The following is a 23,721-nucleotide window of genomic DNA, read 5'->3' as shown; positions in this document are numbered from 1 at the left end:
GTTACTAGTAACGTTGAGCATCTTTTCTTGTGTGTCTTGACATTTCTGGATCCTCTTTCATGAACCATCTGTTCTTATCCCTTGCCCATTTTCAACTGAGCTGTTTCTATTTTTCTAATTGGCATGTAGGAGTTCTTTATATATTCTGAATGTTGATCCTCTGATGGTTTTATGAATTGCAAGGATCTTCTCTTCATCTGTGGCATGTCTTTTCACTTTATTACAAATAAAATGGCAAGAAGGTGAGATAGGATAACACATTTAGTTAAGAGTAAGTCTCTTAACTCAGCCACTTATAAACTAACCACATGGCATTGGGAAAATTATTTGATTTCTCTCTGCCTCGGTTCCCTCATCTTTAAAATGGAGGTAATAATACTCTTCATTTTATTGTTATTAGAATTAAGTGAAATAATACATGCAAAAGACTTGGAACAGTGTTGAGAACCTAGGTGCAGGACAGGAATAAAGACGCAGACATAGAGAATGGACTTGAGGACACAGGGAGGGGGAAGGGTAAGCTGAGATGAAGTGAGAGAGTGGCATTGACATATATACACTACCAAATGTGAAACAGATAGCTAGTGGGAAGCAGCCGCATAGCACAGGGAGATCAGCTCGTGCTCTGTGACCACCTAGAGGGGTGGGATAGGGGTGGGATAGGGAGAGTGGAGATGCAAGAGGGAGGGAATATGGGGATGTATGTATACGTAGAGCTGATTCACTTTGTTATACAGCATCAACTAACACAACAATGTAAAGCAATTATACTCCAATAAAGATGTTAAAAAAAAAAATAGCAGTTGTTTTTACAGTGTCTATTGTCATCACAGACATTTAAAATTTTGATGAAGCTAATTCTATTGTTGTCTCCTTTTATGACATTTTCCTTTTCCAAATGATTTAAGATATCCTCCCCTACACCAATGTCATTAAGAAATTCTCCTGTGTGTTCCTTTAAGTGTCTCATGGGTTTGTTTGTTACATGTATGTCTTTAATCCATATAGACTATTGGAGGTATTTATGTGTGATAGGGAAATAATACGATCTTTCCATTAGGGATGGCAATTTGTCTCAGTATCATTTATTGAATATCTGGGTCTGGCTAAGGGGCACTAGAGACACATTTGGCTTAGGTTCATTAAGACACATATATGGCTTAAAGTCACTTGTTCTAACCATCCTGGTTTTCAGGAATATCCCTGCTGCACACAGCCAGCTCCCCTGGATCCTGACACAGCATCAGAAGCACATGGGCAATGGAACAGGAACAAGGTATGAAATACATGTCTTTCTTACATCAGACAGGTAACAGTGTATGTAGAGAGTTCAGTTCTCGTTGATGTCCAGTCAAAAATGTAAACTCTTAGCGTTAGGAATTCACGCAGTGGTACAGTGTACACAATTACCAATACACCCCACGTTTACGTTTTCTGATGGGAGTCATGCCAAATAGAAAATACTAGAATCCCTGTGTTTGCAGGTCACAGACCTGGAGAGAGACTGCAAACAGCAAGTATAGCTGTGGGGTGAGTCACGTGTTTCCTTCTGTCCAATTACCAATCATTAAAAACAGATTTCCATCGAAAAGGCTAAGTTATCATTCTATCCTCTCCTCAGAAAATGTAATAAAAGCATTGTCATATGAAGAAATGAGACAAGGGACTTCCCTGGAGGTCCAGTGGTTAAGACTTCACCTTCCAATGCAGGGGGTGCGGGTTCAATCCCTGGTCAGGCAACTAAGATCCCACATGCCTTGCAGCCAGAAAACCAAAACATAAAACAGAAGCAGTAACATAACAAATTCAATAAAGACTTTTAAAAAATGGTCCACATCAAAAAAAAAAAAAAAAAAAAAGTGAGCCAAAAGTATGCAGCCAAAAAATGGATGAGAATTTATCAAGCAATTCATTAATAATATTTTGATAGTTTTCTGAATTTTTGTGACGTTTACAGTGCTTTTCATCACTTTAAAATACATCATTTTGGGGCTTCCCTGGTGGCGCAGTGGTTGAGAATCTGCCTGCCAATGCAGGGAACACGGGTTCGAGCCCTGGTCTGGGAAGATCCCACATGCCGCGGAGCAACTAGGCCCGTGAGCCACAACTACTGAGCCTGCGCGTCTGGAGCCTGTGCTCCGCATCAAGAGAGGCCGCGATAGTGAGAGGCCCGCGCACCGCGATGAAGAGTGGCCCCCACTTGCCGCAACTAGAGAAAGCCCTCGCACAGAAACGAAGACCCAACACAGCCAAAAATAAATAAATAAACCCAAAGTTTAAAAAAAAAAAGTTGTGCCATTTTAAAAAATAAATAAATACATAAATATAAAATAAAATACATCATTTGTCAGATTTCCTGCCGCCTTATAAATTTGTACTTTCTCATTCAATTTGGTATTTCTTTTTCCTTAAAGAGAGCTCCCCAAGTATTTCAACTGTGGGTCTCTCAGAGCTTGAATCTATTCCTGCTAGTACATTCATGTTTTCAAAGAAACGATCCCATTGGAGAGTTCTCATTCTCAGATTATAAAACAGAATACCAGAAAGGTGGACCCATTCGCTCCAGGTCACAGAGCAAGTCCCTGGCGGGGTCAGGACTAGAACCCGTGGCCTCGGAGACAGCGTTCTCCACGTTGTCTCATGAAGCCCCCTGCGGGCCAGGCTCCTCCCATCACCTTCCTCGTGGCCAGGCTCCTCCCATCACCTTCCTCGTCCGAGCATCACGGCATGACACACAGCTTTCTGACCAGATGCCCGTTTTAATAGGGTTATTCTGAGTGCGCTTCACCCATATAATCCCCTGTCCTGTTCCCTAGAGCTGTCCCTTCCTTGTCTCTTCCCTCTCCTGGAGGAAGCGTTAAGGAGAAAGCAATTTGATGAGTTTCCCTTTCAATGAGCATTCCATTTTTGTTGCTCTCTGACCAAATGACCTTTCTGCTCTAGCCACCCACCAAATGCCATGTTCTCTCCCTCCAATGCAAATGTCACTTTGTCATTTGTTTGAAGCATTTCAAAGGCCACTATATGTTGAAGAATAAAGCCAATGATAGAAGCCAGCTTACCTCCCCAACCTCACCTTTGACGACTCCCTATTCCTTCCTCCCTCCCTCCCTTCCTTACTTCCCTCCTCCCTCCCTTGCTCCCTTCCTTCCTTCCTTCATATGTCACCCAGTCATATTTACACACCATCTCCTGAATTCTCACCAATTCCCCAGAAACTTTTCTGCTATACCCCACATCTGCAGGTGTGGAAAATGAGTCTCAGAGAAATTGGACGGCTTCTCAAATGTAATGAACACCATTGATTTCCTACACAGCATCGGCTTCCCCTTTCTTTCTCCCTAATAAAATCCTGATCTTGTTCAAGTGTCTAGTAAGTCAGAAAGAGAAAAACAAATACCATATGCTAACACATATATATGGAATCTAAAAAAAAAAAAAAAAAAAAGGTTCTGAAGAACCTAGGGGCAGGACAGGAATAAAGACGCAGACTTAGAGAATGGACTTGAGGACACGGGGAGGGGGAAGGGTAAGCTGAGATGAAGAGAGAGAGTGGCATGGACATATATACACTACCAAATGTAAAATAGATAGCTAGTGGGAAGCAGCCGCATAGCACAGGGAGATCAGCTCGGTGCTTTTTGATCACCTAGAGGGGTGAGATAGGGAGGGTGGGAGGGAGATGCAAGAGGGAGGGGATATGGGGATATATGTATATGTACAGCTGATTCACTTTGTGATTCAGCAGAAACTAACACACCATTGTAAAGCAATTATACTCCAATAAAGATGTTAAAAAAGAAAAGAATACAATACTGGAAAAGCCAAAAAAAAAAAAAACCAGTATCTAGCCCTCATCCCTACAGCCCCCCATACCCAGCGCCAGTCCTTCAAGGACAGCAATTAGCCAAAGCAAGAAGAAACTTTTTCTGTAAAGGACCATACAGTAAATATTTTGGGCTTGTGGGCCCTACAGTCTCTACTGTAACCACTCAACTCCTCCATCATGTCAAGGAAGCAGCCACAGACGATACATAAACTACTGGGTGTGGTTGTGCTGCCCTAAAACTTTGCTTATGGACACTGAAATTTGAATTCCATATAATTCCACGTGTCCTGAAATCTTACTGTTCTTTTGATTTTTTTCAACTATTGAAAATGTAAAAACTGTTCTTAGCTCATGCAAAATCAGATGGTGGGATTTGGTCCTCCAAGCTGTGGTTTGCCAACCCCTAATCTAAGCCATTCAGTGCATGGCATTTTCCTGGCAATGCCAGGGAAGGCATACCACCTCAGGGACCCAGCCACACCCAAAGCATCTTAGGTGATGTATAACCGATTAGAACTAAGCGTCCATAGGATTCTAGAGATCTGAACTGTGGGAAGGATAGAAGTGAGTGCTTCTGTCTCTGCTGTTCTGCCTCTTGCCCACTAATATCACAAATCTGAGGCCCTCTCGTGGAGGGTCCTGCCTGAATCCGGCTATTAATTTCCCTCCCAAGGCTGAAGTTGGCACAGGATAAGATTGGCACTTGGGTTTTGCACTACGTCCCTGGAAACTTCATCTTGAGAAGATCAAGCAGAGTTCTCCTGGATTTCAGGATTGATTAGCTACCCCCCATAAGAGCAGAGAATGATCTGACCCACTCCCTCCCTCCTGGCCCATTAGGACTGACGAGACAGGGCCTGGGATTCATGCCGGAAATGATCCAGATATGAACAGAAGGAGGAGACGGATATGTTTCTGATATGCCGTACAATTTCCAATATTGATTTTGATTCAAGGAGACCAATTAAAATTATCCATTCTGGTCAGTTGCAAAACTTACCTGCTCAATAACATGTCTAAATTCATTAACTGCTTTGTTTTAACAATATTTCATTTTAAAGTTTAATTTTATCTACACATTAGCTCCATTTTACTCACGCAAATAACAGCTTTATGGTTCTATTAGCAATAACTCATTAGCATCCTCTGCAAAGCCAGGGGAGAATTTGCCATTTTGGAGAACATCCAGTACTTTTAATTGGAGAGTTTATGTAAAGCCTACATTCACTTGAAATCGTTTGCATTCACAAATCAAGTGACAAGAGTATCTTTGACACAGTGGCTGTATTCAGTAGAAAACTCACCTCCAGAAGTTCCCCCTTCACCTTTCCCAGAGCTCAGGCTTAGAAAGCCCTGGTGGCAAAAGGAAATATTCCCTTTGGCCCATCACTGACATTTCCTGTTGGTAAAGTTAAAATAGTTAGTGGCAACGCAAGGGTGTTTAGGATACCTTAAACACTGAATATCTCCAAGGGAGGTCCCACTGCATTTAATATGGCAGACTCTTTCCCAAGAGCAGTCTTTAAATTAATCGGAGCCCCTCGCTAAGGATAATTTTCTGATGCTTTTCTCAAAGAGTCATTTGTTGAAACGTTAGTCCATCCTTCCCCACACACAATGGGATTGTCAAGAAAGTTCTTAGGGAGGGAGAGATGGGGGGTCATGCACACTAGAGGACCACAGACACCAGCAAAAATACCAGGACTGGGGGAGCAGAATAGCTGGAGGGTCTCGGCCTCATGGATAAAAGGAGGACACTCACATTTGAGCATTTGAGAATGTGCCCAGCACTGTTTGAAGTGCTTTACCTGCTGTGTTTCCTGTAAAGCAGGTAAACCATGAGACACTCACCAGGGAAAGTTTTTCATGGTTTACAGATGAGAAAAGACTCTTGTGACAGGCACAATACCAACAACTTCACACACCATAGTTTCCATCTTTCCACAGCCAACTTGTGTGGGGTTGCTGAGAAGATATTTTCATTGCATTATACAGATGAGAAACTGAGACTCTGGGAGATGAAGTTCACTCAGTGAGAAAAGGGAGCAGTTCTGGCAAGCCAGTCAGTCTGTGAGCCCAGGCGAGGCCAAGACAAGGGCCCAGGGCCAGATGGGGGGAGGTCCAGGAATTGGGGTGATAGCTTTAGGCTGAAGTGGAAAAGTTGACAGCAGAGTCCTCTGTACCAGAGAGATGCTGTCAAGGAGATTTCCCAGAGTCTGTTGGAGGGTTGCTACTGCCTTTGAGGTAGGAACATTGCATTCCCCACCTAACCTCTCACACCTGGCCTAAAGGGCCCCATTCCCAGCTCCCTCTGGGTGGAACCCAAGCAGATGCAGATGGACGCCCTGCAGTTTTGGGGTGTGCTTAAGTGGGACTTGATTACATGTGAGTGAAACCCAGTGTGAACTGGCTGAAGCAAAGGAAAGAAATGACTGGCCCATGTGATCCAAAGAACAACTGGGATAAGCAGGATAGAAATGGGGCTCAGAATTCTCTAGAACACAGAATGGATTTTCCTTGGTCTTCTTTGCATTTTTGATTTTATAGTCCCTGCTGCCTGGCTTTCTACCCATGGTTGGAACACAGAGGCCAAGAGTTGCCTGAATGTTGAAGCTTTTGTTATTATTGAGATAAAAGCATAACACATCAGGGTTCTTACTGACAAGACCCCACTTCATTTAGGTATAAAAGGCAGCCTGAGAATCACCACAAGGGCTTGCAGAGTCCAGACTGGGGGCTCTGAGGTCGGAAGCACAGTCGACAGAACATTCTGGAACTGCTCCTGCCACGGGGAGAGCTGTAACGACACACTGCAGACCGCTCCTCCACTGTGGGCTGGGGATGTCAATCCTGGGCCCCATTCAGCTGCCTCTGAAGGCTGGACACCCTTTCCCACCCTCCCACGGAACAAATTCTGCAAAGAGCCTCCTTCCTCGTGTCATCGCTGCTAAATTGTTCCCAGACCATTGCATCTGGTTAATCCCTGCGCCCCAGTCGCAAGGAAGCCTGGAAAAAAGTGATACTGGCTTGGGAGGCAAGACTCGAGAGCTTGGAAACTTCTCAACATGAGAAGGGTGTGCAAAAGAGGCTCGGGCACCCCAAGAACACATGTCTACTCTAGGGATTCATCCAGACAGTGTGCTGGGCTCAGCACAATCAGAATACAGGTCAAGGTCAAGCAGCTTCCGGTCCCCTTAGCTCAGCAATGCCTGTCCAACACCACGGTCACTTTGAGCAGACTAGGATCCAGTGCCCTTTCTCCCTTCCCACTGGCCCCAGGGATTCCATACACTTCTGCTTCCTTTCCAAGGCTACCACCACCCACTCCATTGAGGCAAAGTGCAGAGCGGAAGGTGGTACCCTTCCCAACAGGCTCTTATCTACCATGGATGCACAAAACGCATTCATTTGTTTAAAATGAGATGAAATTCACATAACAGAAAACTAACCCTTTTAAAGTGTACAATTCATCGATATGAGATGCATTCATGATGTCATGCAGCCATCACCACTATCTAGCTACAGAGCATTTTCATCACCCCCAAAGGAGACTCAGATCCATGAAGCAGTCACTCCTCACTCCCTCCCTCTCCCAGCCTCTGGCAACCCTACTAATCAACTTTCTGTCCCTATGGATTTACCTATTCCGGACATTTCATAGAAAATGAATCATACAGTGGTTGACCTTCTGTGTCTGGCTTCTTTCACTTAGCATAACATTTCCAAGGTTCATCCGCATTGGGGGCAGCTATTTTTATTTTAACAGATTATGTTTGTTGGCTAGGGCTGCTGTCACAAAGTACTACAGACTGGGGGGCCTGAACAACAGAGATGTATTGCCTCACAGTCTGGATGCTGTAAGTCTGAGACCAAGGTGTTGGCAGGGTTGGTTCCTCCCGAGGGCTGTGAGAAAAGGATCTGCTCCAGGCCTCTCTCCTTGGTTTGTAAATGGCCGTCTTCTCCCTGTGTCTTCACATCACCTTCCCTCTGTTCGTGTCTGTCTCTGTGTCCAAATTTCCCCTTTTTATAAGGACCCCAGTCATATTGGATTAGGTCCCATCCTAATGACCTCATTTTAACTTGGTTACCTCTTTAAAGACTCTGTCTCCAATACAGTCCCATTCTGAGGTACTGGGCCTTAGGACTCCAACATATGAATTTGGGGAGGTCACAACTCAACCCATAACATATATTTTTTCACTCCAAATTAGACAAAATAAACAAGGACTCTCCAAATATCATCAGCACAGAGAAGTCTGATAGACCGTCATCCTCTATTGGCTTGAACTTAAGTTTGGTGGCTTTCAGAAAGCCAAGGCTTTCCCTATTCCCCGGTGTCCTTGAGGTCGGCCACCTGGTCCCCTTCTTATAGTTCCTTTTCAGATCACAACAGGCCTCCTTCTCCATGAAATGCTCACTCCCAGGAATTTCTTGATGAGACTCTTCTGGCTCTTGTGTGCCACTCCCTTGCACACAAATACAAATACCTCTATACATCAAGGGCCTTCAGGCACCCGCTAGGCCAGGACGCCCATTGTAGCCCTCTTCAGCCCTGGGACCCTTGCCTATGCCCCAGCCTTTGAGCTTCTCCCCCGTCTTGGTTTTTTCTCTTCCAATCCTCTGGGACTTGATTTCCCACCAGTGCAAGATTTAAACACATCACATCAACCAGTCCTTGCTGCAGTGTGGGTCTTCCAAGAGAACTTGAGGTCTTTCCCCAAATAACATGTTCCCAAGGAACAAGATAATGGCAGGGATCCTGAGACCTGCAGGGAGAGACAGCATGAAGCCACGGCAGCCAGGATTCCCCTATGCTGGGATGATGTGATTTGTACATCTCTTTCTTTTCTCTTTCCTTCTGCAAGCACTTGGAGTCAGACTCACTGAATGAGAAGGAACCACAGTCCAGGGGAAGAGACCAGAGACCCCTTGTCCCCTGTATGGTGTAACTGGATGTGTGCTGAGTGACCAGCCATATTCAACTACTCCCCAGGCACAGTCTACTCATTTGCCAAATAAGGCTAATTCCACCCATCTTTCTTCTCTCACAAGGCCTTTAGGATAATAAATAAGTCACTCAAAACATAAAAGACAATGAGAAAATGAAGGGTTTTTTTCCTACTGTTTATTCATCTAGCACTGCCAGAAATGTCCAATAGAGCTTCGTGCAGGGCTGGAGCCCCAGGGAATGTTCTCTGAGCTTGCCTAGCCTTTTCTAACCTCATCCAAACAATTTTTCTTGCTTCCCTGAAAGAAAATCCAACGCTTCATTTAGTGAATTAACCTCAGATGTTGGAAATGATTTCTTCATAGCTATAGGGAGGCTGTCCAGGTTATGTCAAAGTACTGTTCAGCCGGGGAGGCCAAAAGCCAATCTGTTGGAAAACCAATCTGGATTTATCTGAAAAAGAGATTTATCCTTCATAGAGCAAGGAGCAAAGCAAGGGATTGGTGAGAGCTCACAGATCAATTCTCTTTTAACCTTTGAACTGTGAGTCTGTGTTACATGGTTCCGAGTTCAGAGGGGCCAAGGCCTCTTCTAAGCAAAACAATAATCGTCTCATATCCGGTAAAACGGATGAAGGGGAAAAAATATGTTAACCAGCACGGTAACGAGCAATTGCCTGCCTTTGCAAGACCAAGCCCTGTTTCCACACAGTTCCATTTGCTACATTAACTTTAGCCTCCAAGTAAGATTTTTACTCAGACGTGAAATAATTGTTCCTCTAACATCATGTGACAACAGGGAAATGCCCGGTATTGATACTGACACATTCTAATCCGTTCTCATGTGTAAAGTGGGTGATTTCCCTAAATGATGTGCAAATCTTAAAGGTGCCATCCCTCCCCCATCTGAAGCCAGATTTAATCTACGTTACAAATTAGTGCTCTGATGCTAGAGAAATAATCTATGCTTCCCTGTACGGAGGAGCCCTGTGCATTTCTAATTCTATTTATTCCACTGACTAAGTGAAAGGAGCAAGGTGCTTGTGGGGAGAGGATTGGAGAGAAAGAGAACCGTTCTGGCTACTCCAACTGTTCCTTATAACTTCCTCCTGAGACCTTTCCATCTGGTTAGACTAGAAAGTATCCGACTTGCTCTTTTCGAATCGTGCTCTGCCAGCTGACAGCACTTTGGTGATCTCATCTGCAGTCTTGTCAAGCTTTGGGGATGTTGCTCGTCCAAGCCAGGACATTCAAACTTATGTACTAAAAGCTAATAGTTTCAAGATGTCTTATGGTGTGCAAGGGTGTTTCCTATACTGCCCCTTCTCTCAGCCTCCTGCCAGCCAAGTGATATGGACAAGGATTCCAAGCATGAGAGGGCACGAGAATCTCTGAAGGGTCTGTTCCAACAGCTTCCCAGGCCCCAATCTCAGATGTTCTGATGCAGCAGGTGTGGGGTCGGACCTGAGGATGTGCGTGTGCGATGAGTGCCCAGGTGTTGCTGCTGCTGCTGCCTGAGGCCCACAGCATGAGGCCTGCTGATAAGGATTATTATCTCCATTTTAAGTAGGAGGAGGTGGAAGCACAGGATCTCGGAGGGTGAGGACTCTGCCCTAAGCCTCTTAAGCCAAACCCCCTGCTGCCTCCCTGTTTCTCACTCAGCACCTGAGTTTTCAGTCCAAAATCCACCCTTCTAGAGGGAGGATGCAGAAATCAAATGGGGCCACGGGATCTGCCCCTCTCCATCCATCTTCACCACCCCCGTCAGAGCAGACAGGGGCCTTGCCCACCTGCCCATATTTGACCCTTCGTCTGTCCCAATTATGATCAGAAAATGCTTACTGCATTTTCCTCAGCTTTTCTGGCAGCCCCCGATACGTGCGGCTTCCACGTTCATGACATAACATTCTTGCAAATTCATCCTGGGCCACGAGCCCCCATTTCCCTCGTCCAGACATGCTGATTTACACCTGAACTCAGCAGACAGTGTCCCTATGAATTTCCCCTTCCTTCATCTTTGGGGCCTTGAAAAATTGTGCATCCAGTACTTGGATGCCTTGTGCAAATCCTTCAACTTGCAGGAATTGGTACCCATTATTATTCTGAGCCTTTTGATAACAGTAGGACCTGCACAGCATCTCTCACTGTAGAGACCCCTCCCCATCTTGGTTACCACAAACTCTATACTGTGTCCTCATTAATTCTCAGGACCTCAGTCAATTCTGCTTCACCAACCAAGGTTACTCTGCCGATTGGAGTTAAGCCCGGAGTAGCAGTTTCCTCTTGCTGCCTGTTCTACCCTCTGGGAGCTAATATTGGCAGACTAGTCACAGATATGTCAGATACCTTGGATTTCATCTGACGGGACGTCCCAGTTGATGTCAGCATGGGTCTGGCCATTTTTTCTATCACTCCTGCATTTTGACTCTGGGCCAGTTGGGGGATTCCTAACACTCATGCAGGCCCTCCCCTGGGCCAAAGGCCTCTGCTCTCCTCTCCCAAATGCCTTCCAGATGCTTCCATGCACCAGTAAGAGAACATTCAACCAGAGAGAGGTTCCCTGGGCACACAAAGCTACTCCATCTTGTTCCAAAGTAGAGCTATTGGCTTTGCGTTCACCCCCCCCCCAATATACACACCCCTACACACCCCCCACACACTCACCACCTCTTCAATCTAAGTAGTCCCACTGGTATCTGTCATATATATTAGGCTTCAATGTAAAATTTTGTTGGAAGAAAAGAGTTAGTACAATCCCATCATTTTATTTCATAGGTATAGAAAGTGGCGGCTCAGAAATTGTTTACACAAAATTACAATGATAACCACTGTCACAGCCGGGGATATTCAGCTGCCCTCTCTGCTTTCCTCCTCTTCCTCTTTCTTATTCTCCTTTTTGGACTCCTTTTACCATACTATACTGCTTCACATATTGCTTTTTCATAAAGCAGTTATTATTAATTAGATGTAAAATAGCTATTAAAAAAGTTACTTGGTGAAATTTAAAAAAATTAATTCTATAAAATTAAATATAATAGATATTCCCCTGGAAGGTTCTGGGCTGTAGAGTTTTTCCCTGGTGAGTTTTATAAAACACCACCACTTGATTCTCATAAGCCATTTTCCTTTGTCTATATAACAGAATCTGCTCCACAATGGTCAGGAGGAAAAGCTCTGGTTATTTTTTTTTTTTTTTCGTAATTAAGTTAAGCTTTGAAGATCCTTGGCAAGATTGCTTAGATACAGATATCAGCTCTTAATGGGCCCCTTCTTTTCCATAGGGTTATATCAGAGTCATGGGTGGTGTCAGGTGAGAGAGGAGATCAAGCCATCCATACATTCTGGGAAGTGCTCTTATTGGTCTAAGTCCATTGTGATTGCTTCCAAGACACTCCTGGTCCAAGTCCACAGGATATTGCCCTGGCCAGAGGCAGGACCTCCAAGACTCACAAAGCACATGCCCACCTGCCAGCCTTTGTATGTCCTTCTTTTGGGCTCTCATGACCTTGGTGTTTGGCATCAGTCCCCAAGCATCCCTGTGCCACCCTCTCACAATCCTTCCCATCTTGAGTTGACATGTGGGAGCACCACCTCTACATCCTCCACTGGCCTAAGAAATCACTGTGCCCCCAAGTTCAGATGCCCACCCCCCACTCTTTAGACTCCATTTTTGTGGCAATCCAGCTGTTTTCTTCTATAAACCAAAAAATGAAAGACTTTAATCCCTGCTGTAGGCCCAGAACATCAAGTCACAAAGCTCAACTTGCCCCCTTAAGAGGGAAAAGTGGGGGAGCCCTCTCCTTCTTCAGTGATGAGACCACAAAGACATGAGACAGAGCTGCTATCTCCCTTTGTGTACCAGGCTCCAGGGCTTCTGCCTGAAGACCCCAGTCATGTTCCAGCCAGCCCCTTGATGACATCCATGCAGGAAAAAAGGGATATCAGGTCATCTAATGTTCAGCATCTCTAGGCTATGGTTGGGGGTATGCACGTCATGTGCTAGACCCTGAGACAGAGGTCCTACTGCAGCCCACTGCCCCTTCCCAGTGTTCCACCTGGGGGCAGCCTTTTCCCCTTCTCCCCACCCAGGGCAGCTATCTGTGGGGTACATAAAGGGGGTGATGAAGAACTATTCTCACCTGTTCCACCCACACCAGGGTCCTTTGCCCTGAGCACAACCCTGCAGTGTTCCAGGACTGCAGGCGATTCCAATTCCCTTCTTAGGTTTTTGTTACAGAGTCATTATTATTAGTCTCTTGTACCATACAACTTTTCATCAATTCTTACTCTTTTCTCCAACCAGACCCACAGTTCCTTAAGGAGGGAATATGACTTATTCTTCTTTCATCCCTCTCCATGTTCTACATCTGGCACATGTGGAAGATAAGTAGCAGATATGCAATAATATTTTTATTTTCATTATATTTATCTGAAAAAAATCCAAGTTTGTGCCCATGAAAGAGCTAACTGTTCTTACCTTCTAGAACAATGGCCATCTATCCATGGGTTGCACCACATATTACACATCCTGAATTTTTTTCTCTTCTTTTTTCCTCACCATCTCAATGCTTTAGTTCTTTCCTTTGCTTAACTGCTCCTGAAAGAAACAGAATGAATGTCGTATGTTCTCCCAGAAAGGGGCCTCACAATGCAACTCACCAGGGGTGTGGGGAGGGGACTTTGCAGCAAAAGCTGCAGGCCACGGGGAGTTATTTTTGAATGGGCTCAGTGCTTTGGTTTTACAAGATGAAAAGATGTCTGAAGATGGATGGTGGTGATGGTTACACAACAAGTTGAAGGTCCTTAATACCACCAAACTGTACACTGAAAATAGTTAACATAATAAGTTTTATGTTATGTATATTTCACCACAATTAAACAAATCAATTAATAAATTAATAAAGCTGCAGGCCTGCTATGGGAAGAATTCTGCTACGGGAAGAACAACCCACCCCAGCCCCCAGACGTGGTGGCTGGGAGCAAGAGACGTTCAATTGTGACACATTTTAATAAAGTATGCTAAATTACATGCTGGTGGCATTAATAGCAATCAGGCTCGTAGAACATGGGATCTAATGGCTCATAAATGAGATGCAAGTTCATTTTTACAGGCCCACTATAATAAACTAATTATTTTGGAACTCTCCAATTATGCATGTTTCAAAAAGCTGAATTGCATTAAAAACATGTTATGGCTTTATAGATTTTGTCTGTAGGGAGAGGAGGAGATACATCTGCTCCACAAGTGCCCAGGGAGAGAGAGACACAGAGAGAGAGAGTCGCAGGCAATAGATAAAGAATAAGCCAGCTGCCAAATGACAAATGTGGTGAAGGAAGACAAAGAGCTGTCAGTTTCCTCATCAATTACGGCCGGTCGCTAACCCTCGAGACAGCAAATTGCACAGCCATCAGAGATGGCTCTGTTAGAATTATGGAGTTGGAGATCGCCACTGATTTATTCAGTGCCTGGGGTACAGAAGGGTGTCTGTTGCTTTGGGATTAAGATTTCCCTGCTCAGAGCCATCTGCAAGCTCAGGGGTAGCCCATCCGTGTCAGAAACACCCTGACTCTGATTCTTGGGAGGGGAGCGGGCGTCCGGCAGGCCTGCCAAACACCCCAGAGGCTGCTGACATGTCCCCTAAGGCCCAGGTGAAGCTGCAAGGAGCCTGCCAGGAGGGGGTTGATGTACCACACACACTCTCAGATCCTTAAAGGGAGGGCCTCTATCGGATAGAAGGGCCCACACACTCATCGGGTTAACTGCATGGCCAGGTAGGTTTAAATCCCGTGGGACAATCTCACACATCGCCTAACCATCAGAGTGGGAGGGTGGTGTTGTTTAAATTTGATTGTTTTTGTCTGTATAAAATTATATGCTCACTGCAGAATAAGGGCTATCACCGCTTCACAATCATAAAATGCATAAGGTTGATTTCATTGCTTTTATTTTTCCAGTGAATAACTGAGCCTCTTCATGTCTTACTAGCAGGAGGTCTCATTTTCCTCTTGAAGTTTCTCCTCTCCCTGAATTGGCCCAAAATCCTGGGGGCTTACATGGTCCAACATGAGGCGATCTGACTTCTACCCTTCCCTCAAGAGGGACTGATACGCAAGTCTCTGCCTCAACTACTACTTTCCTTGCATTCATCCCCAGCTGGGGCTGGAAGCACCCTGCCAGGTACCTGATCTCAGGGAAAGTCACATCCCCACCACCTGCCTCAAACTTGCCAACCAACCATCAGAGTTTCACCAGGAAGAAGGCCCTTTCTTCTCAGGGTGGACCTCAGTCAAAGGCGCTGAACGTGCGTGACCAAGATCGCAGACCCCATACCTCTCTTTTCCACACCATGGCTCTCAGGGTTCCTGCAGTCCCCAGGTGCTGGGTACAGATGGGTCCTACAACCCCAGAACCATTGTCTATCTTTGGTCCCTAGGAATTCAGCACTGGTGGCCCCAGAGCTCACCCTTCTCAACCATCAAAACCAGTGTTGGGTTCAAATCTCTTTCTCCAGTGTGTTTCTCTCAACTTCTCAAGAGGAAGCCCCCTTTCAGTCAATGGGGATCTTTGTAAAGCAAAATCCCCAAGTGAAGCCAAGGGGCCCACAGTCTCTTTGGAGAACCATGGAGTTCAAGTGATTTGCTGGCATCACACTCTAGAGGAGAAGCCACGAATTCCATGTCTGTTAGAGCACACCTGCCCCACCCACAGGTAACCAACATTCTGCTAAACACCCTCCTTTTCTTTTTTTTTTAATTTAAATACAGTTGACTTACAATATTATATTAGTTTCAGGTGCACAACATATCTGATATTTTTATAGATTACACTACATATAAAATTATTTTAAAATATTGGCTATATTCCCCTTGGTGTACATTAATCCTTGTATCTGATTTATTTTACACATAGTAGTTGTGCCTCTTTTTTTTTTTAAGGGAACGCTATTTATTTATTTATTTTTGGCTGTGTTGGGTCTTCGTTTCTGTGCGAGGGCTTTCTCTAGTTGCGGCGAGCAGGGGCCACTCTTCATCGCGGTGCGCGGGCCTCTCACTGTCATGGCCTCTCTTGTTGAGGAGCACAAGCTCCAGACACGCAGGCTCAGTAGTTGTGGCTCACGGGCCTAGTTGCTCCGCAGCATGTGGGATCTTCCCAGACCAGGGCTCGAACCCGTGTCCCCCGCATTGGCAGGCAGACTCTCAACCACTGCACCACCAGGGAAGCCCCAGTAGTTGTGCCTCTTAATCGCCTTCCCCTATCTTGCTCCTCTTCTCACCCTTCTCCCCACTGGTGACCACGAGTTTGTTCTCTGTACCTGTGAGTCTGCTTCTGTTTTATTACATTCATTCATTTTATTTTTTAGATCCCACTCCTATATAGTTTGTATCCCGCTTTTTCTTTTACTTTGTATTATATCTTGAGCATATCTATTATCATTAAATATTCTTCAATATGAGTTTTACTCAAAATAAACTATTGTACAGATGTGTCTTAATTTAATTGTCCACTTGCCTGTTGTTGGACATTAAAACTGCTTTCTGGGAGGGACTTCCCTGGCGGTCCAGTGGTTAAGACTCTGTGCTTCCACTGCAGGGTTCGATCCCTGGTCGGGGAACTAGGATCCCGCGTGCCGCGTGGCACGGCCCCCAAAAAATAAAAAGTTTTTTTAAAAACTGCTTTTTTTTTGGGAGAATATAGATACTATCAATATTCTTATATATGAATCTTTGCCTGCATTTTTGATTATTTCCTTTGCACAAGTTCCTAGACGTGCAGTTACTCTCAAATAATATGGACATTTTAGACTCTCAGTTAATATTCTCAAAATACTGTCTAAAAACCATTTATTTACAAGAGCATGATATTACTTATTTCTCTACATCTGTGCTAGCTTTGGATATTATCATTAAAAAATAAGTTTGGTAATTTAATAGGCTAAAACGACCTCATTTTAATTCGTATAATATTTCAACCATTATTAACGAGACGGGGAACTCTTACATATATTTTCTAACCAAATATATTCCCTCTTTTGTAAATTTCCAGTTCTTGTACTTGTCCATTTACCTAATGATATCCTAGTGCTTTCTTATCAGTACGTGTGAACATGTACATAGAAGCTCCCTGACCCACCCCAACTGCCAATGAATGAATAAACAGGCAGTTTAGAAACAAGGTTGATGGATTCTATCCCCCTCTGCAGGGTGGCACCTAGGCCTCGAAGCCTTTGATCTCTGTATCTCTAGCAGCAAGCCCAATAAATGTTAAATGAATGAATTTATTATAAGTAATAACAACGAATAGCCTTTTGATGCCACGTTCGCGGCAAGTATTTTTCAGTTTATTTGCCTTCAATATTTTCACATACATAGACATAGAATCTTTTTGATCCTCTCCTTCATGGCTTCCTGCACTGCTTCTAAACCACAGAGGTCTTCCCCATCCAAGGGTGTGTGAAATATTCAATTCTATTTTCTGCTCATCTTCCCACTGTCTGCTGTTTTACATTTAATTTTATTTCTCATGTTCTTAATGGAAGCCAAGCCACTGGACTGGACCCTCCAAAGGCTCTTTTGAACCAGATGCAGAGGTAAACAGTCCCCTTCACCAGGGAGGGCACCTGAGGAGGTGGCTTACTGCGCTGCATGTTTTCCTGCATCTGCTGCCAGCTGGCCTTCGAGGGAGAATAATTTTTAACAGCAGGCTGAGCTCCCTCTGCCAGGAAGGATGTCATAAACACCAGTCCTCTCTGCTCAGTATGGGGCTTCGTTCTAAATCAGTTCATTTTCTTCCCTCCATCTGAGAAGCAGGCCAAACAGGGGCTTTATTTACAAAAGTTAAACATTCCTTTAATTGGATTGCTGGCATTTAAGCCCAGAGCACTCTCCCCTGCCTCTTGGTCCCTCTCCTTCATACCTGGACTAGTGCCAGAGAGAAATACCAAGGGAAGACTTCCTTTAATGAAGAAGACATGAGAGGGGTCCTTCTGGAGATTTATGTTACAGCTTGGAACCACCACGAACTAATGAATTGAATCACAGAATCCCCAGCCACTTGATCGTTGAGCAAAGGAAATTCGAGAACTCTCTAGACGGGAGAGAAACAGGGTTTGGAACACACATGGCATGTACTCCGCGAAGCACGTTTCATATCTGAGAACAAGGTTATTTCCAAATGCACATTCCTCACCTGACCATCTGAAGGCAGTCCTAAGGTCACATGCTGACATAGAGAACCCTGACGAGAAACAGAGAACCAATCTCCAATCCAAGCTTGTCTAGCTTGTAACAACATGCATGTCACACCCTCCTCAGGCTTCAGATTCCTCACTTACAAGTGATTCCTAAGTTCCCTCCCATCTCTGACACTCTCTGTCCCTCCATCTTTCTATCTCAATAATGCTGCTAGTGTACACAGAGGACCAATGATGATACGGGCAAAGGATAAATCCAGATACATTTACATCCTTTCCTCTATAAGAACACGATGTCAATTCAAAAGGTCAAAAGCCTAAATGCCTTGGATCCATGTGACATCTAAGAAGTAAAACTCTCGCAAATTGGATTCAGCCATTAAGTCCTGAAGATGGAAAAAGAGGAACCAAGCATGAAGGAATTTCCCTCAAAGGAAAATTAAAACAAAAACAACAACCACAGAAGGAATACATGCTCATTAAGCATTGGTTTGGGTCAAATGTGTACATATACATAATACTGTCCGCATTCTACAGATGTAGAAACTCATGCTGAGAGAAACCACAGTCCCCCAACCCTTCCCCATGGGCTGTGGGCTTCATGAGGGTTGGATCTCTTTTGCTTTTGTTGCTGTTTCAGTTTTTGCATTTGTTTGTTTGTTTTTGGTATATTCTCAAGACTTAGCACATTGTAGGCACTCAATAAATATTTCTTGAATAAATTAATTTAAATTAGCAAAAGAGATCCCTTCCTCCAGGTAACAGCTAAGCATGGCCTCAATTTCACCTCCCACTCACTCCCTCAGCCAGATGCCCTTATGGAGGATACAACCTACACACCTGTATATGGCAGCCCTAGGTAAGAGTGTTGCAAATGCATATTACTGATGGCCCATAATTTCTGCCAGGAAGGCATCAACAACAGGGCTCAAAGCACCTTCCCAACTCACAGGGATCATCTGGTTGTGTTGCCATAGGCCTGGATGCAGATGACGGGCATCCCTCTGTTATCCTCTCTTAAAGACCAATTCTGATGTCCTGGACCATTCACATCATTAATGACTCTCATCTTCAAGCTTATGGATAATATTAGCATGTAGCTAATACCTAGATATTACTTGGCATTACAATTTATAGAAAATAAAAGGAGAATAATAAACCTTTCAATTGGTCTCTGTCTCTTGCTACCCTAGAATTTACCATTTCTAGTTTTTTAACTTTTTATTTTATATTGGAGTATAGCCAATTAACAATGTTGTAATAGTTTCAGGTGCACAGCAAAGTGACTCAGCCATACACATACCTGTATCCATTCTCCACCAAACTCCCCTCCCATCCAGGCTGCCACATAACATTGAGCAGAGTTCCCTGTGCTGTACAGTAGGTCTTTGTTGGTTATCCATTTTAAATACAGCAGTGTGGCAACCTAAGTGTCCATCAACAGATGAATGCATAAAGAAGATGTGGCACATATATACAATGGAATATTACTCAGCCATAAAAAGGAACAAAACTGAGTTATTTGTAGTGAGGTGGATGGACCTAGAGACTGTCATACAGAGTGAAGTAAGTCAGAAAGAGAAAAACAAATATCGTATGCTAACACATATATATGGAATCTAAAAAAAAAAAAAGAAAGAAAGAAAATCATCAGAAGAACCTAGGGGCAAGATGGGAATAAATATGCAGCCCTACTAGAGAATGGACTTGAGGATACGAGGAGGGGGAAGGGTAAGCTGGGACGAAGTGAGAGAGTGGCATGGACATATACACACTACCAAATGTAAAATAGATAGCTAGTGGGAAGCAGCCGCATAGCACAGGGAGATCAGCTCGGTGCTTTGTGACCACCTAGAGGGGTGGGATGGGAGGGTGGGAGGGAGAAGCAAGAGGGAGGAGATATGGGGACATATGTGTATGTATAACTGATTCACTTTGTTATAAAGCAGAAACTGACACACCATTGTAAAGCAATTATACTGTAATAAAGATGTTTAAAAAAGACAAAAAATAAAAAGAAAGAAAGAAAGAAAGAAAGAAAGAAAGAAAGAAAGCAAGCAGTGTGTACATGTCAATCCCAAACTCCCTAACTATCCCTTCCCCCCACCCTTCCCCCCTGGTAACATAAATTAATTTCTATTTTCAAAAAAAGTTTCAGCCCAGAATTCAGTTCAAAGAGGAGAGACAGCCCATCATTTGGTAGATGCTAATATTTACAACAGATACCTCAACCCACAAAAATAGAGTGTTTTGTCCTATTTTATGGGGCAAAAATCTGTCTTTAATTTGATCCAAACCACAGCAAAGCTTACAAAGTCCTACCTCTAGGCATAAAAGGAGTAAGGTGGGCTTTTTTAATAGCTGCTGAAAGAACACATAATTCAAAGCTTTTCCTGCGTTTGATTACAGTGATCTAAAGGAAAGATGATATTAGTAGAATTATAATCAACAAATCATTTGCAGAAGATAAAGTGGCTGGTTGGCAATGAATCAAGTGCCTATATATTATGTGGCAAACCTAACCACAGATTAACCAAACTGAAGATCTATGTAACTACTCTATCATTTGTTTGTTTCCTACTTTTGAGCTTTCCTTCCTAAAGAGCGTGGTTGAACAATCCATTTTTGGTGAATTTTTGGTGTAGCTGATCCAGTACTTTCAACTATTGCCTCATCCTTGAAATTTACATCAGTTTTTCTCCAACTGTTATTGATCTTATTATTATCAGTAAAGTAATTAACTGCCTTTGGTAAGGGACTTTTAAATTTCCTCCTTTGCCCAATGTTTTAGGGGTTCATCTCGTGACTCCATTGTTTTGGGGTGGGACAGCTGGCTGGATTGAAGGGCTTTGACTCATCACTACACCTGAATGGTGAGGACAACTTTGGTTACAAAAAGAAGTGTTTAGCATCTGTAGTCTATGATGTTCAATGTGTCCAGGAAGGAAAATTCTTCAAAAGCATTGAGAAATGAGTTTGAACCAAAATGATGAAATGAGCAGAGAAGTAGAAAAATCTCCTTTCAAAATGGAAATCCTAAATGTACGAAATAAATCAAGACAGAATGGTTGAAGATGTTGTGGTGGGGAAAGTAGAGTGTGAATCAGGAACTTGATTCACACTTGATTCATGCTTCTATCCCACTACCTCATGTAACCCTTTAAGTGGTCATCTTCAGATCTCCCCAGGTGAGTGGTCCTACACTCACATGATGGGAAAAGTGAATGAAAAGAATCCACATGTTGGGACTTCCCTGGAGGTCCAGTGGTTAAGACTTCACCTTCCAACGCAGGGGGTGTGGGTTCGATCCTTGGTCGGGGAGCTAAGATCCCACATGCCTCCTGGCCAAAAAACCAAAACATAAAATAGAAGCAATATTGTAACAAATTCAATAAAGACTTTGAAAATGGTCCACATCAAAAAAACTTAAAAAAAAAAAAACAACAGAATCCACATGTTGGCAAGTATCTTGCCTCGATGGGCCAGAATTTCTTCATCAATAAAATGGGTAAGAAAGACAGCCCTTCACTGCTTATCCTTTGATAAAATGTCAGTGAATCAAATACTTCTCTCAGTCTTGAACAGACTCAATTCTTATTTAGAATACTTATTCATCTCAAACATATAATCAATGCATGCTCATTTTAGGAAAAAGAAAGAAAAATCAAAGAAGAAAAGTGAGCAAAAATTTTAAATCACCCATTACCCCATTACCCCATATTAACTACTGTAATTATTTTGTATAGTTTTGTTTCAGGTACTTAAAACTATTTATTGGTTCCTTCTGTAAATATTGTTTTGATATCTTTTTATTCCCAATTAATACATTCTGAATATCTTCATTGTCTATAAATGTTTCCTAAATTATTATTTAATGACTTTATATTGTCTAGTCATATAACTATAACTTATTTAACCAGTTCTGTATTATTGAATATTCATTTGTTTTCATTTTGGGGGTAATATAAATAACACTGAAATGTATATTCCTATAATAAAGGCTTTGCATATAGCTTTAATTATTTCCTTAAAACAAAAATCTATAAATGGATTTCTGGATCAGCAACTATACATATTTTTAAGGTTCTTAAATATCCCATGAAAATATCATCCCAAAAGGTTCTACTCCCACATTTGTGTTGAAATGCCCCGTCACATCCAGCCTTATCATCACAGGGTATTACCATATACATATATATTTAAATCTTTGCCAAATCACTGAAAGAAAAAGAGCATATCACTACTTTGCATTCCTTTTATTACAAGTTGAGCATTTTTTCGTATGTTTATTGGAGAGCTGTGCTTCGTTAAGAGTAATTTCATTGTATTTATCCTCTATTTTGCATTTTTCTTCTTCTTAATAAACAGTTCCATTCCCCAAGCTGCTATCAAACACCTTTTTTTCTTTGTAAGAAATGTTTTATTTTCATATCCTTAATCAAAGAAGAAGACCCAGAAACAAGGCATAAATCAGTTTGGTCCTCACAGGCAAACTACACTGATATAATGTATGTTTTAGCTCCATGGGAGTCAGGTGGTGAATGGCTGGTATAGCTCATGGGAAAGAAAGGTGGCCCAAGCATCCTTCTCAGGCAATCCTGGTTCCACATCTTCTCCCAGAACTGCTCTTCCACAAGTTCACAGTGACATCTTAATTGCCAAATTCCAGATCTCCCTGCCTACCTTCTGAGACCCTCAGCAGAAATTTCTCTCCATCGTTTCTGACCACACTTCCTTCTCTTGGATTCTCTGAGTTGATCACCCCTGGTTTTCCCGCCATTGCCTCCATGACTCCTTCTCAGCCTGCTCCGCTCGCTCCTCTGTCCACTCATTCACACTTCTCTCCTCCCTGGCTTGGCATCTGTATTCGTCTCCTAGGTCTGCTGTACCGAAGTACCACAAACCAGGTGGCTTCAAGCAACAGAACTGTATTGTCTCAAGGTTTTGGAGGCTGGAAGTTCAAAACTAAGGGATTGGTAGGGCCATACTCCCTCGGATGGCTCTAGGGGAGAATCCTGCCTTGCCTCTTCTGGCTGCTGCTGTTTGCCAACGTTCCTTCGCACACCTTAGCTTGTGGCTACATCACTCCAGCCACATGGCTGTCTTCGCTCTTGCGTCTTTTACATCATCTTCTCTCTGTGTGTCTATCTCTGTGTCCATATCTCCCCTTTTTCTAAGGACACCATTCATATTGGATTAGAGATAAAGAAGTGCTCCCATAAATTAAATATTCCTAAAACTCTCAGAAATAGAGAAACTAACCCAAATGCTTTTCAAGTCCACAAAATTTGGGTAAATCTTTGGTAAATAAGAGTAGCTATAATATTAATATAAATAAATATTTATAATATATAACTATATAATATATTTAGACTATATTAATAAATATAAATAATTAATAAAACAGCACTGTCTTCTGAGTGACCAAGTGTTTTAAGCTCACGTGTGGAATAAAAGTTTTAAGAATGTACTTTTTAATAATAATTATGTTTTATAATATCTGCCTTAAAACAGTTTCCAGAGTCGTTTTGGTAACTTGCAACCAAAGAGTAGGTCTGTGGAAAATCTTGAAAAAGAAATCTTATATCATAAGGTCAAAGTAAGCTAAAATTGGGTGGATTTATTTATGTGGTTTTTTTTTTAAAGGAGCTTTAGTATCAATACTGATGCAAAACTAGGGTTTGGTTTTCTCTGTTAAAATAGCAAAGTTTTCTTGGATTATTGGTCTGTATCTAATAAGAGACTGTAAGAGTT

At 43.0% G+C, this 23,721-nt stretch overlaps 1 long non-coding RNA gene across 1 annotated transcript in view; it reads right to left on the bottom strand.

The window, feature by feature from the left end:
* Positions 1 to 5,098: 5,098 nt before the first annotated feature.
* LOC130704945 (uncharacterized) overlaps positions 5,099 to 23,721 on the bottom strand; it is a 276,914-nt gene continuing 258,291 nt past the window's right edge. Inside the window, exons 5-6 of the long non-coding RNA XR_009005503.1 lie at positions 13,254 to 13,373; positions 5,099 to 5,228 (exon numbers count right to left, since the gene is read on the bottom strand). This is a non-coding gene — a long non-coding RNA (uncharacterized LOC130704945). The remainder of the gene's footprint in view (positions 5,229 to 13,253; positions 13,374 to 23,721) is intronic.

This window comes from Balaenoptera acutorostrata, chromosome 15, assembly GCF_949987535.1.
Source record: "Balaenoptera acutorostrata chromosome 15, mBalAcu1.1, whole genome shotgun sequence".
Classification (NCBI taxonomy): Eukaryota; Metazoa; Chordata; class Mammalia; order Artiodactyla; family Balaenopteridae; genus Balaenoptera; species Balaenoptera acutorostrata.
This window is presented reverse-complemented; position numbering and strand designations above follow the sequence as displayed.